The sequence below is a fragment of the Lissotriton helveticus genome, chromosome 2_2 (assembly GCF_964261635.1).
Source record: "Lissotriton helveticus chromosome 2_2, aLisHel1.1, whole genome shotgun sequence".
Taxonomy (NCBI): Eukaryota; Metazoa; Chordata; class Amphibia; order Caudata; family Salamandridae; genus Lissotriton; species Lissotriton helveticus.
In genome coordinates, this window is record NC_136060.1 from 354,146,433 (window position 1) to 354,163,431 (window position 16,999).

Sequence of the window (16,999 nt, forward strand, 5' to 3'; positions counted from 1 at the left end):
ATTCATGTTTTCTTCTTTTGTCCTGGCTATAATGCAGCCAGGATGTATTGGCTCTTACCACTATGCATGAAGTTGGGGTATAGGCATTGTCTAGAGACCTTTAGAGTTTTAAAAACTAACACTCATCCTCTGATTGTTTTTGCTTAGTCCCGTTTCCTCAATTCTACGTGGCATAGGCACCGTATGTTTTTTAATTCCCCTCGCATATGTTAAATGTCCTTTTTGTATTTTCTACTGTTTTAACACAATCAATTCATAAAATCATTGCTTTAACCTCTTTTTAAATTTTAACATCTTTTTAACTGCTATGAAACTTGATTTGCTCATTTGCTCTCTGGTATTATTTTATAATATTTACTGATGTTTTTATTGCCCAAATCCAGTGATGTATGTATTTTATTTTCTGCTTTTATGGTCTATAATGACCGAATTAAAGCTTGAAAATGGAATGAAATAAAGCAATTGTGAAATTGTAGTTACGACATCAATAAAAATATTTGATATGATAATGTCGCTGGTAGCTGCTTATTGAGTATAATCAGAGAACTGCTATGCTAACTACCTGGCCTGTTCACAAGAGCACAGTGCATGCTTTCCTATGCAAATTGCCACTGGCGAGGCACAGGGTGGGGAAGCACTGGAGACGGAGGGTTAGTGCTCTGCAGCTGGACATGAGACTGGCAGCAGTGCTTCCCTGTGGCTATCCGCACATAGGCCCATACTACCACCCAGTTTTGAGCCTCACTGAACACCACAAAACAACAACACATTCCTGCCTACGTCAGATACACAAAAGCGTAATTGGCTTGCTTGCTGCTCAACTGTTTTGTCATAATCATGTGCACATTTTCTTCTCCTGAACTAAGGTTCACTCCAAATAAATTAAATAAGCAATTGTCATGAAATTAGAACTATGAAACTAAAATCGGAATGTAGATTGCTACCAACAGTTCTCACTCTCAAGTAATCAGCATTGCTCTATGTCTAAGGACTAACCATCACACTGCTGCAAGTGTGACAATTCACACTAATCCATGTCCCAACTACTCTAAGAATGGCTTGGGCGGTATATATTAGTCATTTTTACATTATATTGAATGAAGAAACAACTGTGCTTGTACTGATCTCTAAATGAGATATATATAGCTCCACCATGTGGCAGACTGTCAAAAATCCCGGTGCTGACAATTAGTGTCTGACAATTCCCGAGCACCGGAAACCACCCACTCAAATTAAGCACTGCTTGGGCCAAATGTGCTAACTCTGATGACTACGAGAGTGAAGCCCCACCCCCTCATGCCAGCACAGATTTAGGAACCGCCTGAGCCGTTCAGCTGGGATGAAGGCTGACTGCCACGGGCAGACTAAATTAATGCACAGTTAATTGGCAACGCCCCAGCGTAGCTTTGGTTCTGGTTGTTATTATATCTGTCCGTTTTTTATTTTATTATTGCACTGGTGTATCTGACTCAAAAGCTTTGAGGCTACAGTTTTGTAGTTTGCAGCACTTTTTAAAAACCCTAAACAACATGAATACATTTCAACGTTTGCATTCGTAAGAGCTCATGTCCTTTAAAGCACAGGGACTCCATCTACAATAACCTTCAGCAAAATACGAAATGACATCACAGTGGAGCATCACGATTTGGGTCTTCCTGTACACGCCGCTACCATTTGCAAAGTGGAAACTGTTAGAAAGGACAGTTTGCACTTTGCAAATGGTTATAGTTGCGTATTTTGATGTGTTTTGTTTTTGGCTCCATGAGTAGTCATAAACATTTGCTATTATTCGAGGTGAGTTGCAAGGAAGTGGGATACAAAGGTTAACATTGTCCACCACTAAGCCGTTCGTGATTCGCAATGTCATTTAGTTATATCTGGGAATGTGAGTTTACAATTGCAGCACCTGCCCATTTCTGTAACTCATTCTTTGAGATTGGAAAAATCATTTTAGTAACGCACAACTGACATATATGACATAACTTACTATCCCTTGTTTAAATGTATTCATCAGACTCATTGCTCCAAAGTGCATAGTAAATATACCTAAGCTTTGGATCAAAAATTAACATTCCTCCTCGTGACTCGCAATATTTTTACAGACGTCCTTTGTACATGGGAAGTGCCCTAAAAACTGATTCATAACTCTCGGGCCACCTATTTGTATTGTGTTCTATTTTGAGTTAGAGGTTTTAGTTTATGGATTATTGGCGGATGCAGTGTAGTTCAATGCCTCTAGGCGCTTTTCATTCTGTATCAGTTCTCACAAAGCCTGTCATTGCTTGCTTGTCATTGATGAAAATAAGCAGAATTCGATCATAAAGTTTCACCAGTCGAGCCAAAGATTTTATTGTTTAAGCTGACCTTACCCCTAATAAAATTAGATTTCTTGCAGTCACGGATATCTTAAATTGTAAAATAACACCCGGAAAGTCTAGTACATTGAAAGGGAACAGCTCACGGCGAAAGACATATTTCTACTCAACCTTTTTTCTTTGAGGTCTGGTGGTGTCATATCCATGGCAACTTCTTTACAACACCCGCATTCAATTTCCTTGCAGTTTTCTGTGAATTGAAGGCTGTCATCGTGAAAATGTCTCAGTCAGCATGACATTCTGGAAACAGGCTAGCAAAGATTCTTCAAAAAGGATATTTGGCCATTACATATCACGTTCCTGGTTTCTCGCTTTCAGCGTCTGCTTAATTATAAAACATGTCAGTGTGTCACCTAAAAGGCGTGGCAGCCCGAATGCTGCATCATTTATGTTGGCAACATTTGCACGTGCTCCTTTAGCCTTTAGCATATCGTGTTAATAACGCATCTTCCTCCCCCACATTGCCCCGTGTGACTTACAAATATTTGTTTGTTGCACATAGGCAGTGAGTAATTACAGCATAGACGTCATTCGGTGTTGGCAGCGGTCGGAACTGCTACTTTTGATTTACCTTTGCAAACCCTAGCACTGCCTTGTCATTCTTGTCTTAGAGGACGTGCAGGTGTCAGAATACAGGAATAGAAAGTCCTATTTAGCTCCTTTGGAATTTTACTGGTAACACAGTCTGGAATGGTATATACAGAGACATCTTCAGGATTTTGGAGGCCCTGAGCAATCAGATTTTGGGGACCCTGTTGGGGGAACACATTTTTGTATTTATTATCCAGTTTCAGCTTTTTTAGGCCCTCTTTGGCCAGGTCACTGACTGACAGTACACAAGCACATTGGTCCAAATTATAAATGTGTTTACATCTAAATATTCAGGGTTCACAATGTGTGTTTCTAGTATTGTAGCACAGCAGCAGCTCATGAACATTACTGCAAATAATCTCTGTGATACCATTTCTCTACTGCTTTGATCTAAAAGAATCTTTTTTCATAGATGTTGCATGAAACACACACCACATTTCTCTGCAAGATGTCTGTATTAGACTGCCACATGCAAAACAAATTAAGGGAATAGCAGTATTTAAAACCATCTGTATAAGAATTATTCAAGGTCATCAGGGCAAGACTCTGCAAACCAGAACTGGCTCTATCAGGCCCCCATACCCCTGAAAGGTTGGGGACCTGGGAGAGAGCCCACTTTGCCCTCGTCTTAAAATGTCTCTGGGTATGTACTCTCACACAGAAAGTTTCACCCTGACTGATAAGCTTTGAGTCAGAACTTGACAGCTTTGTTTTGTTTGAATGGCTATGTGAGTGTAAGCAGGCTACTAGCAAACCACCAGTATGGTAATTATTATCTATCCCAATTAGCTTTCTACATTGTTTGACCCATCAGCTGCAGTGGCCTTAGGACTTTGTGCACTTTACAACTGCTAACCAGGGCTAAAGTGCTTGTGCTCACTCACTTAAACCATGTAAAATTGGCTTACCCCCAATTGGCACTTTAATTTACTTTTAAGTCCCTAGCAAAGTTGTACTGCACGAACCCAGGGCCTGTAAATCAAACACACTAGTGGGCCTGCAGCACTTATTGTGCCACCCACTGAAGCAGCCCCTTAAAACATATCCCAGGGCTGCCATTGCAGCCTGAATGCAATCTGAACTGCCAATTCGATTTGAAAAAATAATCCCCTTGCCAAAATTTAAGCTCCCCTTTTTATACATATTAGTCACCCTAAGGTAGGCCTCAGGTAGCCCATAGGGCATGGTGCATTTTAATACAGGTAGGCTTGTACCTTTTAATTTTACATGTCCTGTTAGTGAAATCCCCTAAATTCGTTTTTCATTACTGTGAGGCATACCTCTCCCATTGGATAATATTCGGGTGCCTTGTTGCATTTAATAAGTGGCAACTTTTGATTGGGAACAGGCAAATATTTCATGTTTGGTGTCTAAGAAATTGTAATTTAAAACCCTCTTTAGGAGTAAAGTTGCATTATGGGCCTGATTACGATGGCGGGGAGACCTCTGCTGAAAGGCAGTCAGTGGCGGTCTCCTCGCCCGCCTAACCAAGTTTACCGCCCGCCATATTACAATGGCGGGCAGATGTGTAGTGTTCGGAATGACCGACCGCCACAGGTCAAGCAGTTGGAATGATTCTGATTGCCTGACAAACCACTCTCCATCCCCTAAATGGCGGCGGTGCCTGTCAGGCACCACAGTGGGATTACAATATCTCTTTCCACCAGTCATTCTGAGGCGGTCTACCTGCTGTGAAACGGCTGGCAGAAATGGATTTGGGGGCCCGTAGTGGGCCTCTCTAACCCCATTGGGCTGGTACATTGGCACCGGGGGCATCTATGGTGTCCCTTACATATCCCTGCACCAGGTGGCAGGCACCGCATGGTGCCTGCCATGTAGTGCAAGGATATGTAAGGTGTCTCTATTTTGTATTGCGGTGGGTGCACCTGGCACAATGCAAAACGTAGGCTTTGCGTTCGACGTGGTGGCAGTTGCATTGTAATGCCTCTTTCGGAACCGCCGGCAGCATGTCGGGCAGTCCCATTTGTGATACGTCTACCCGCCATCGTAGTCAACCCCCAAATGCCAAGAGAATCTGGATTTCATTATGGACATGAAGGCTAACATTATGCATTATTCCTTTAATGCCACTCCACGCAGCATTTAGAAGTAATACATCATAAAGGAAACAATTCCAAAAAAACAATCTTCTTGCCATAGAAAAGGCATACACACAGAACAATCTGCCTCTTTCAAATGCGATCAAAAGTACTTTTTTAAAAATAAGGAGTACAAAAAAAGTAAGTGAACGTCATAGCTGAGCCATGGAAATGGAGTCCTTCCGACATGCAGTACTTCCAGAAGAAGATACACCGAAGACCGAATTATTGAGTAGTATCTGAAAACAAAGAAAAGTGTAAATAATCAATTTTCAGGCAAATCTGTGTTAGTAACAACCATTAATTATAGAACAAGGAACGAATGTCTTACATGTAGCTTTAACTTATTTTAACCTTAAACTTTAAACACCACATTTTTTGTTATTTATTTATTTATTTATTTATATATATACCAAACCAACCCTATACTTGTCCTGGGAGGGTGTGATATTGTTAGCCTCCGTGTCTTAACTGAAATCTAAGTTCTCTTGGTATTTAGTTAGGAGAATCGCAATTCCATTAAAAGATCGGAGGCTGCCATTATGCATGTCGTAGTCCTGCAAACCCACATCTGACATGTGCTCAATAGGTTTGCAATAGTGTTTTGCAAATGCTTTAGAATTAGACCAATCAGCAGCCCTAAGGATGTCCTTAATCTGCCACCTTTCCAAAAGGACTGACTAGCCATAGCTCCTCTCATGCACGCTTGAACGTAGTCTGGAATAACAGTACGCAGGTGTTTACATCTGAAATCAAAGCAAAGGAATACATTGGGGACAAGCTTAAATAACAATGGCAAGCTTTTCAGTTGGGGGCTGTTAGACGATCCTGCGGGTAGTAATTGGCTGATGCACAATGTATTAGTAACATGTCTATCTGGTGGGTCACACTTGAACATTATCGCTGAATCATGTAACTGGAAGGTGGTGCACACAATGTTACAAGATGGGTGTTTTCCGATTAAGCATTTATAAAGTGGAAAATGCCTAAGCAAAGTGGCAGAGATGCTGCTCACATCTCAACAGATCTATGTGTGGTCTGTTTGCTACTCATGGGGGGAGGATAGGGGGTGCAACTTTTGTGGAAGGGAGATGGGTGTATACTCTGCAAACATGCATGATTTAGAGCTCTACGCTTGGGGACGGGCTATATCGGCTAAAAGTCATATTGGGCCACCTAAACGTAAGATAGCGGGCAAGTGGGGAAGGTGGGCAATTGTAGAGTGTCATATTGCAGGGAGCAGGTTTAACTACCAGCTCAATCCATGGCTCCAATTAGGATGATCCAAAAGTTTTTCAATATCTAGAAATTGAATTAGTTGATAGGCCTACCCCGTTGGTCGTATGTAGGGATTTAAACCTACTTCTAAATGTAGGAAATAAACACATGACCAAATATCCTGGGGAAAAAACATGTATATAGGGCTTGGTGTCCTTAATGGACTGTCATAGGTTGGTGGATATCTGGGATAAGAAGAATATGCTGGACCCTGGTTTTCTTTACTTCTCATGTCCAAACAGAATGTATGGCAGATTAGATTATTTGTTGACCTCTGCTGGATTAGTGGGTAAGATTGACATAAGGAAACTTCCAATGGTTTTCTCTGATCATAACTCCCTAATCCTGGAAATGTCAGGACTGGGAGGGTTTAGGCTCCAGTCTAAGTCAATTTTTGACTAAGCCTGGATGGAGTTCATGGTGTTCTGATACGCGGAACTCAGCGAAGTGCAAAAAAAATTCCACCACGCTACACCGGAGATCCGCAAGCGGCGGAGTTTCCATAAATAAATGCTGTACGCTGTGATTTTCAGTGATAGGTGCTGGTCCACACTGTGCAATTATTGCAAACGGCACCTTGCACAGCGCAAGTGCGCACTGCTTCCTTTCTGCCACTTGAGTAGATTTTTACTCGAGCAGCAGCTTTGTCAACGTGAACGGACGTTTCCTTAACGCGAGCGGTCGTGAGCACACGTGGCCACTAGCAATGAGAAATCTGACCGCCTACATTGAGAAATCTAGCTGGGAGGTTGATTTTCCACACTCGCCAACTTGATATTGACAATCGCGATTGAGGAAAAATCTCACCTGGAGGTGGCTTTTCCTCGCTTGTGCTCGACAACTTGACGTTGATGAATGCGAGCGAGGGAAAACCGCCAGCCTCGCTTAACTTGGAGTGTGGAAAACACTGCGAACGACGCGAGAGGAGTGGAGTTCACCGCCCAGACTTACTTTTGACAGAAAATTGCTTTAAATATCCAATATATTAAGCATATGAGGAAATGGGAAAGGGAGTTTTTTGATCTGAATAGATATAGCACTTCACAGGGGATGGTCTGGGATGCTTCAAAAGCAGGGTCCAGAGACAAGACCATCGGTTTTGTTGCACACAAGAGAAATCATAGGAGGATGAGGCCAGAGGGCTACATGGACAACTAGCTACACTGGAAAATAATCACATTGAGGGGATCATATGGGGTCAGGATATGACACAAACTCAACAGAAATAATGGTGGTAAAAGCCATGATTAACAGCTACTATATCAAGGTGGTGGTGAAAAATTTTCAACCACACAAAATTGAAAGCTATGAATTTCGTGGAGTCAGTTGGAAGACTTTTAGACCTATGCACTCGGCACAGGGAAGTTCACAGAAACCGGTCCTCGGAAGCTTGTTTCCGGTCCAGGGAAGGCATGGCTAAGTGTGGGCTAAAGAACGGTGATGGATCAAACCCAGATCTTTTGACTGGGTGTGAGTGTTTGATTGGTTCAGATTCTCCGTCCATCACCATCCACTTTTGTACCGCTTTGGCCGCCATAAGTGTGGCAGGGTATGCTCAGACGTGAGTCCCTTTGCTCACTTTGCCACTGGATTCAAGCAAGCCGGGCTGAAGACTGCTGTAACGCCAGAAACCGGTCCTCGGAAGCTTGTTTCCGGTCCAGGGAAGGCATGGCTTGGCAGTTCGGGCTGGACTGTTCCCATGAGGCACAGGGTCAGACTGATTTGCATATAGCCATGTCTGAACTGGGGTGGCAGAGTGGGCTAAAGAACGGTGATGGATCAAACCAAGATCTTTTGACTGGGTGTGAGTGTTTGATTGGTTCAGATGCTCCGTCCATCACCACCCCCTTTTGTACCGCCATGATTAACAGCTACCATACTAAGGTGGTGGTGAAAACTTTTCAACCACACAAAATTGAAAGCTATGAATTTCGTGGTGTCAGTTGGAAGACTTTTAGCCCTATGCACTAGGCACAGGGAAGTTCATAGAAATATTGACAGCATTAAAAGGAAGAATGGACCATTCACCACAGATCCCACAGATTGCTAAACTATTTTTAAATTACTATAGGATTGTATATTAAGAAATACCCCTCAAAAGTTCATAAGCAAAAGTGATGCAGCTAGAAGAAGGGAAGAGTCAGACAGATTCAGATTAAACCGGGGGCAAGAAGCAATTATCGCTTTAGAGGAAGTCACTAGCATGCTAAGCTCCTTGGCTTCAGGGAAGGTGGCAGGCCCCGATCGAATTTCCCTCAAGCTCTACAAAGTGTTGTATCTAGAGCCAGCCCCATTTTTACTAGATATGCTTTTAGGGGTGCAGCGGGATGGGGTACCTCCTTCGTTTTGGCAAGGCACATACAGTGTGATCTTTCGGAAAAAAATAAACCTCCAGATAACCTAGGCTCTTATAGGCATATCTCCTTGAATAACTCCGATGCCAAAATCCTTGCGGTCCACTTGGGGAGAATCATTGCACAGGTCATGCTGTGGCAACATAGGTTTATTCCTGGGAGAGGAACAACAGACCATGCCAGACGTGCCATCACCGTATTCAATATCGCCGAAGTGATGAGTGACTGAGTGGCTATGATCCTCCTCGATGCGGAAAAAGCATTGACAAAGTATCATGGAGCTATCTCTGGGAAGTTTTTAAATTCAAGGGGTTTGGCCCACGACAGATCAAGGCAATAAAGGCTATATATTAAACACCTTTTGCCAAACTCCAAATTCTTGGCCAAGAATCCAGGAGAATAACTACTACTAGGGGAACAAGACAGGGCTTTTGTTTGCTCTCTATGTTGATCAGTATATTGGAAAAATTGCTTATGTCATGTTATAAAGCCAGTCCGAATAAATGAGTTTGATACAAAGGTGCTAGCATATGCTAACAATAGCGCAGAAAAAACTACTTGAGGTTGAAAACTGCATAGGAAATTTGGGAGAAGATCTGGCTGTCTACTTAATACTAAGAAAACCCAGATTGTATGCACAGAAAACATCGACCTGATAGATACCCAGAGGGTGGATACTGCTATATATATAGGGGTATCAAGATGACTCCCAAGGTTTAGACAATATATCAAATCATCCTGGACCATTTAATAAATTAGATCAGCTCTGAGATGAGACTTATAAGTGGACTACACTTAACCCTGATAGGTAGATTTAATGTGCTTAAAATGACTGTTCTGCCTACAATAGTCTATTTGTTCTGAACTATACCACTTGAATTAGACTGGTTTCTGCTCAAGAAACGTAACCCATTGGTATACATTATATATGACAATATAAGACTAGGCTGGCTCTTAAATTCTTAACTCTTCAACGAGAACGGGGGGTATGGCAGTTCCCAATTTCTTGTTTTTTTACTGGGCAGCCCTCCTTCAACAGATGGGGGGCAACAGAGGTGGTTTGGAGTGTGGCACAGGACCCCCTATCAGTTATGAACTAGCATTTAGGAGATTAGCATGAAGATGTCTTCTATGATATGTTGTTCCTAGCTATCACAAAAAAGTGAGGTTTAGGAGCCTGATCACAGCCTGGAGAGTCTGGAATAAGTGCAGAAACAAGGTGGTTGTCAAAAGATATAACTGGTATACCCCCTTGTGCCAGTCCCCGCTGTTCTTGAACACATTCTATGATATGATTGGTAGGCAATGGGAACACTCTGGTCTCAATACGTTTGGGGATCTCTACTCCACTGACCAGCTATCTTAATACATGGAACTGCAGCAAGACTTGGGCCAGGACTTTAAAAAAAATATTTGCAGATGAGAGACTTCATGAATATTTTTAAACAGAGAACACTCTTGTATGAAAGAATCCCCTTTTTAGACACAATTCAGCTGTTGGGTAGTAAGATTGGTCAGATTTAGAAAACTCAAACGAATATTGCTCCAGATGACATAGCGAAGGTTGAGACAAGCTGGGCAAGGAAGTTAGAGGAAGGGGACCTAGATTTTCAGACTTTATATGGGATAAGAATGAAACTTCTCCTTTTGCACAATTTGAGAACTCAACATTATAAAACGGCGTTTAAGTCTATTTTACCCCTGCTGAGTTGTTTGGGGGGGCAAGAGGGAGGACGACAAGTACCCCAGTTTTGGAGAAGGTCTGGCCAATATGGCTCATATGTTTTATAGCTGTGGGAGACTGCAGCTACTTAAGGAAGGCATTGAGTCATTCTGGAAGACATCGTTTGGGAAAGAGATCCATATTAGTCCCGTCATGATGCTGCTTGGGTATGATAAACATTGCGAAAGATCTGGTCCAGATATGTTTTATATTCATCTCAAACAGTGTGGAAGAGTGTAGAACCCTACCACCACTCACCTGTGGTTCGGGATCCTGTTGGGTATTTATAATCTAGAGAGATTGCTATGCAACTGTAAGGGAAGATGGGGCCAGGAAACGCGGTAAAAGGATCTGGTCTCCTATGATTACCTGGGTGACTAATCACCTTGGTTATGATGATTGGCTAGCTTCTGAACATAGTCAAGAGGGTGAGTAATAGTGGGCCATACTGTTCTTTTTCTTTTTTTATTCTGGGCCAGGTGGCATCATATTAGGCTAAACTGTTATGCCCTTATCTGCAATAACGTAGTGTTTATTTATTGTTTAACACCTGATATATAGTATTTAACAAAGGAAGACACTGTTTAGAATATCGCATGACCCAGCGGTGATGAAAGAAATGGTGTTTAGCTTTTGATATCGATATTAAGTTTATAATGAATTGTACAGAAAGTTTTAAGATATTAATGGAATGTATTAACTTAGTAGGCTCATGTCATTTTTTGGGAAATAATAACACTTAAAAAAAAATCTTCTATGCGACTTCATCCAGCAGCTCCTCTACGATGAAACCATGGCATTCTGAACATTTACCTTCTCAGAGACTTTTGCTTCAAATTTCTACTATGTTCACAGATACGTACTGACCGGACTCAATCCACTTTTTGTATACAACTCATGATTTATCCTGGTCCGCCATATTTTTCTAATTTGACCCTGTCTTGAACAAGTAGATGTCCACAGTTGGTACTTTGATCTTTTAGGAGATAGTTTATACTTTAAACTTGAACAATTAAAAACACCAGTGCTACTGACTGTAATTTTTAGTCATTTTAGTGTCAAATAATATATTCAAATGTACTCTATTTATTCTAAGTTGGTGTGGGATTTTTCTTGTGTTGTGTTTTCACCTTATTACTGTTTGTGTGCTGCATAAATAAGCCTAAACCAAAGGGGATGATGGATGGAGCGTTGAAACTTGCAAGCACTAACCCCCAGTCAACTGATCTGAGTTTAATCCATCATCATTCTTTAGCTCACTCCGCCACCCCAGTTCAGGCATGGCCATATGCAAATCAGTCTGACCCTGTGCCTCATGGGAACAGTCCAGCCCGAGCTGCCAAGCCGTGTTTTCCCTGGACCGGAAACAAGCATCCTGGGACCGGTTTCTGGCTAATCAGCCGTCATCAGCCAGGCTAGCTTGAATCCAGTGGCAAAGTGAGCAAGGGACCCACATCTGGGCACACCCTGCCAACTTAGGATGAACAAAGCAAAACCAAAGGGGATGATGGACGGAGTGTTGAACATTGCATGCACTCACCCCCAGTCAACTGATCTGGGTTTAATCTATCATCATTCTTTAGCTCACTTCGCCACTTTTGCTAAGGACACTAGGACCTTAGTTCTTTGTCTGAGCCAAAATTCAGGGCAATTTTTAAAGCCAATTAACTCAACCCTTTTCCATGGGACAACCTAAACAGATTGACACAACTTGTGATCCTGCTCTTTCAGCAGCAACAGAATGGCGTTAGGATACACATTAGGAAAATGACTGACTACACATATATATATGGAGTGAGAGGAAATAAATATCTTACCTCCCATCACTATCTGGGTCCATTTCTCTCTGTTCGCCGGTGTGGAGGTTCGGAGAGTGTTGTTGGTGGAATATATATGTGTGTATATATATATATATATATATAGATATATATATATAATAGGTTGTACGGAGTTCGATCGAGCACTCAGGTCAAATCAAAACACAAGGGGCCATCCATTCTTTGTAGTCATAAACCAAACGTGACGCGTTACGCGCTTCCCAGAGCGCTTGTTCACACAATTTGGATAAATAAAGTTATTCCTTATAACAACACTTGCAGTATCGCCATTAATAGACATCAAAAGTGGACTGTAATACATTTACGAACGCCATCATAGACTGTGCAAATTAGCAAAAGGTGCATTTTAGTAATACAAGTTGCATTTCATCACAATCTTTATCGACAATACAGGAAAGACCTCAGTAGTCACCATAAATACAATGTAAAAACAATAATATGAATCATATTAGTCATGTGTATACAGGACGATGTGCAACTAAATGTCCGCTAAGTGATGTCATTTGAGATGTCATCAGTGATGTCACTGACCATGTCATGAATGATGTAATATGTGACATCATCAGCAGTGGATTGCGGGCGCACGAGTTATAGTGAGTCCAACTAACTACAATGGTTTTGTATGATTAAAATGTTCAGCTAACTATAACTGGTGTGAAACCTATGGTTTTTTCAGTGAATTTCAAAGGTTTTTTAAATGCTAATTCCTAATTATAACAAGTGTTAAACCTATGGTTTTTTCAGTGAATTTCAAAGGTTTTTTAAAAGCTAATTCCTAACTATAACGAGTTTGAAACCTACGGTTTTTAAAGTGAATTATTAATTTTTTTACTAGCTATTTTGTATAGCTATTAATTATTATACAGTTTTTTTAAATTATGTAAATGTTGTATATTTTTGTAACATTAATTTTTCAATGTATTTTTCCTGTGTTTTAAAAAAAAATAGGTTTGACCCCGGAGCACTCAGGGTGCGCGCAATAAATATGCAAGACTTTCAGTAGCATACTCATAAAAGTAGTATTTTTGATTTTTTTAAAAAGTATTTTGACTCTAAACACATTTCCGAAAATCAAGTAAAACGTCATTCATATGCGCCGCGTAAGCGCCCCCGGAAGCGCCTCCGTAAGCGCCTATGTACGTGCCGTGTTAGCGTACCCGGAAGCGCTCCAGAGCGCGTAGCGTAAGCGCACCAAGCCATGTGACCTTAAAACAACACTTTTCATTGGTTCATTACAGTTTTTTTCCAAATATTGAAAGCCCCCACCCATTTCCCTCACTACCACTTTGAACTTGGAGAGAGCAAGAGCTGTTCCCTGGTTCTTCTGCAGCATCTTGTCTTTTTCTGAAGAATGGCTGGAAGACAGACAACCTCCAGTGACTCTGATGAAGAGTTTTTGCCAGAGGACCCTCCTCGGCGCAAAGTAAAAGAACATTTTATTTGGAAATTTTTTAGGTAAATGCGGCGAAGGTGTGCTGCAAAATCTGTGGCACCACCTTGTCACGTGGTGACCCAACAAAAAAGTCCAGCTTTGGCAACGCCACCTTAATCAGGCATGTCGAGAGGAGGCACCCCAACAATTACGCGAGGGAGAGTGTCAGGGGCCTGGCACGCAATCCCCCAACAGATGGCGGCAGCACCTCGACTGGTGGAGCAACACCTTCAGGAAGACAAGCTTCAAGACTAATTCCAAACATGCAGCCGGTCTTTGCTGGTCTCAAATTTGTCTGCAAGGACTGCGACGAACTGATTTGCTATGGGGAGCAGAGCATAGAACTTATTGTTCGGAGAAAAGAAGAACACCGCTGCTCCCCCCACCACTAATTTTTTCCCTTTTTTTTGCTCCTGTTGAGCAGTTTTGAATTCCCTGGTTTTGTTTTTCTCCCCCCCAAAAACCAAAAAAAGTATAAAATCGTTCTGAAAAAGTATAAAAAAAATATAAAATCGAAAAAAGAAAAAAAAGGTCTTATCAGAACTGCCTCCAATTCTCCAAAAAGAGCTATATTCCATATATATTGTGCCATTCTTTTTTTCAATTAATGTGTACTGCATAGTTCTAGGACACCCCCGGGCCGCACGGCCTCCAGCTGCTGCGTGCGTCTTCCCCGCCTTCTGCCTCGCTGCCTCGCCGGCCAAGCTCCGCCGCGTGACCACGCCCAGCAGCGTGGTCCGTGACCGCCTGACCTGCCCCCGTCGTCATTGTTATCCTGAACTGTTTTTAGTGTTGCCTGTACCTTGTATCCGCCTTTTACCTTCTGTATTGCTTGTTTGCTTGTCTGTTTGGCCCCTTCGTTCTCCCTCCCCGCTTCCCGCCACCACCGCTAACCCCGCCCCTTTTGCCTTCTGTACCCTCCCCGCTCCCGCCTCCCAGCTGCTCCGCCCCCCCGCGCACTTCGCCATATATGGCGACCGTGCGAACGCGCAGCGTTGACGCGCAGTGGGCGCGCCGATTGTGCGCCAAAGGTAAGCCCGTCTGCGCCCGTCCGCACCTGGACCGCACCCAGCGCCAGGACGCCTGGCCCCCACCAACGAAGGCCGACCCGACGAACCTACAACGCCGCCGAACTCATCGCACTCAACACCGGCGGCATCCCGGGATGCCACCGAGCCACCCCGATGCACACCCACGGACCCTTCAGCTGCCACGCCTGCAGGTTCACCTGCATCCGGACCTACTCGGCACCAGCACCCGCCAAGCCGAACACCAGCAGCAACCACCTCAAGTGCATCCTGCTCAACACCCGCTCCGTCCACAGACACGCCATCGAACTCTGGAACCTTCTCGACACCACAGCCCCTGACATCGCCTTCCTCACGGAGACCTGGATGAACGCCTCCTCAGCGCCCGACATCGCCATCGCCATCCCAGAGGGCTACAAGATCACCCGGAGGGACCGCACCACCAACCAGACGGGAGGAGGCATCGCCATCATCCACAGAGACACCATCCGCATCACGACCAACACCGACGACACCCTGACCACCGCCGAACACCTGCACTTCCAGATCCACACCGACCCGAAGACCACCCTCAGAGGCACCCTGATCTACCGTCCCCCGGGACCACGCACACGATTCAGCGAGGACATCGCCGACTTCATCAGCCCGCATGCCCTCCCCTCCGCCGACTACATCCTCCTGGGGGACCTCAACTTCCACCTGGAGAACAACAGCGACCGTAACACCATCACCCTGCTCGACAACCTCGCCAACCTCGGACTCAAGCAGCTGGTGTCCACCCCCACCCACCTCGCCGGACACACACTCGACGCCGTCTTCTCATCCAGCAAAGACATCGCCTTCAGCCACGCTACAGAACTCCACTGGACGGACCACAGCTGCGTCCACTTCACCTTCAAAAGAACGACGATCCACCACCACCAGCAACAGGTTGCCCGAAGAAGCTGGAACAAGATCACAGCCGACCAGCTCACCGCCTCCCTGAGCCAGCACCCTCCTGCCGGCTCAGCGAACCCCAGCCAGGCCGCCGACAACCTCACGAAGTGGATCAGCAACTGCGCGGACGAACTCGCCCCGCTGAGGACCCCGCCCATCAGACCCAACAGCAAGAAAGCCCCATGGTTCACCGACGAACTCAAGAGCTCCAAGAAGAACTGCTGAGCCCTCGAGAAAGTATGGAGAAGGGAACCAACAATGGACAACATGAACACCCTCAAGCTCGCCACCCGGAAACACCACCAACTGATCCGCGCCACCAAGAAAAATGCATACAAGGACCGACTGGACAACAACGCACACAACTGCAAGGAACTCTTCAACATCGTGAAAGAGCTCTCCAACCCCAACGCCGGAATCAACAACATCACCCCGTCGCAAGACCTCTGCAACTCCCTCGCCTCCTACTTCCACAACAAAATCGCGGACATACACAACAGCTTCAGCATCCAACCGACGCACGCCACAACCGCAGCAACGCCACCCACCACCACCCTCCGCGCCTGGACTCCGATCAGCACCGAAGACACCATCCGCACAATGAACTCCGTCCACTCCGGATCTCCGACCGACCCCTGCCCTCACCACGTCTTCAACAAGGCAGACGTTGTCATCGCACCCCACCTGCGGGACATTATCAACACCTCCTTCGACACCGCCACCTTCCCGGAGAGCTGGAAGCACGCAGAACTCAGCGCTCTACTCAAGAAACCTACAGCGGACCCCACCAAACTCAAGAATTACCGTCCCATCTCGCTCCTCCCGTTCCCGGCCAAAGTCATCGAAAAGACCGTCAACAAACAGCTGGCCGCCTTCCTCGAGACGAATGGATCCCTCGACCCCTCACAGTCTGGCTTCCGAGCGAACCACAGCACCGAGACCGCCCTCATCGCTGCCACCGATGACATCCGAGCCATGATGGACAACGGAGAAACAGCGGCCCTCATCCTCCTGGACCTCTCCGCGGCCTTCGACACTGTCTGCCACCGCACCCTAGTGCAGCGCCTCGGCAACATCGGAATCCAGGAGAAGGCACTGGAATGGATCACCTCCTTCCTCGACGGAAGAACACAGAGAGTCCGCCTACCACCGTACAAGTCAGAGGCCACCGAAGTCATCTGCGGCGTCCCTCAAGGATCCTCGTTGAGTCCCACCCTCTTCAACGTCTACATGAGCCCCCTCGCGGCCATCGCACGCCAACACAACCTCAACATAATCTCCTACGCCGACGACACCCAGCTAATCCTCTCCCTGACCAACGACCCCGCCGCCGCCAGAGCCAACC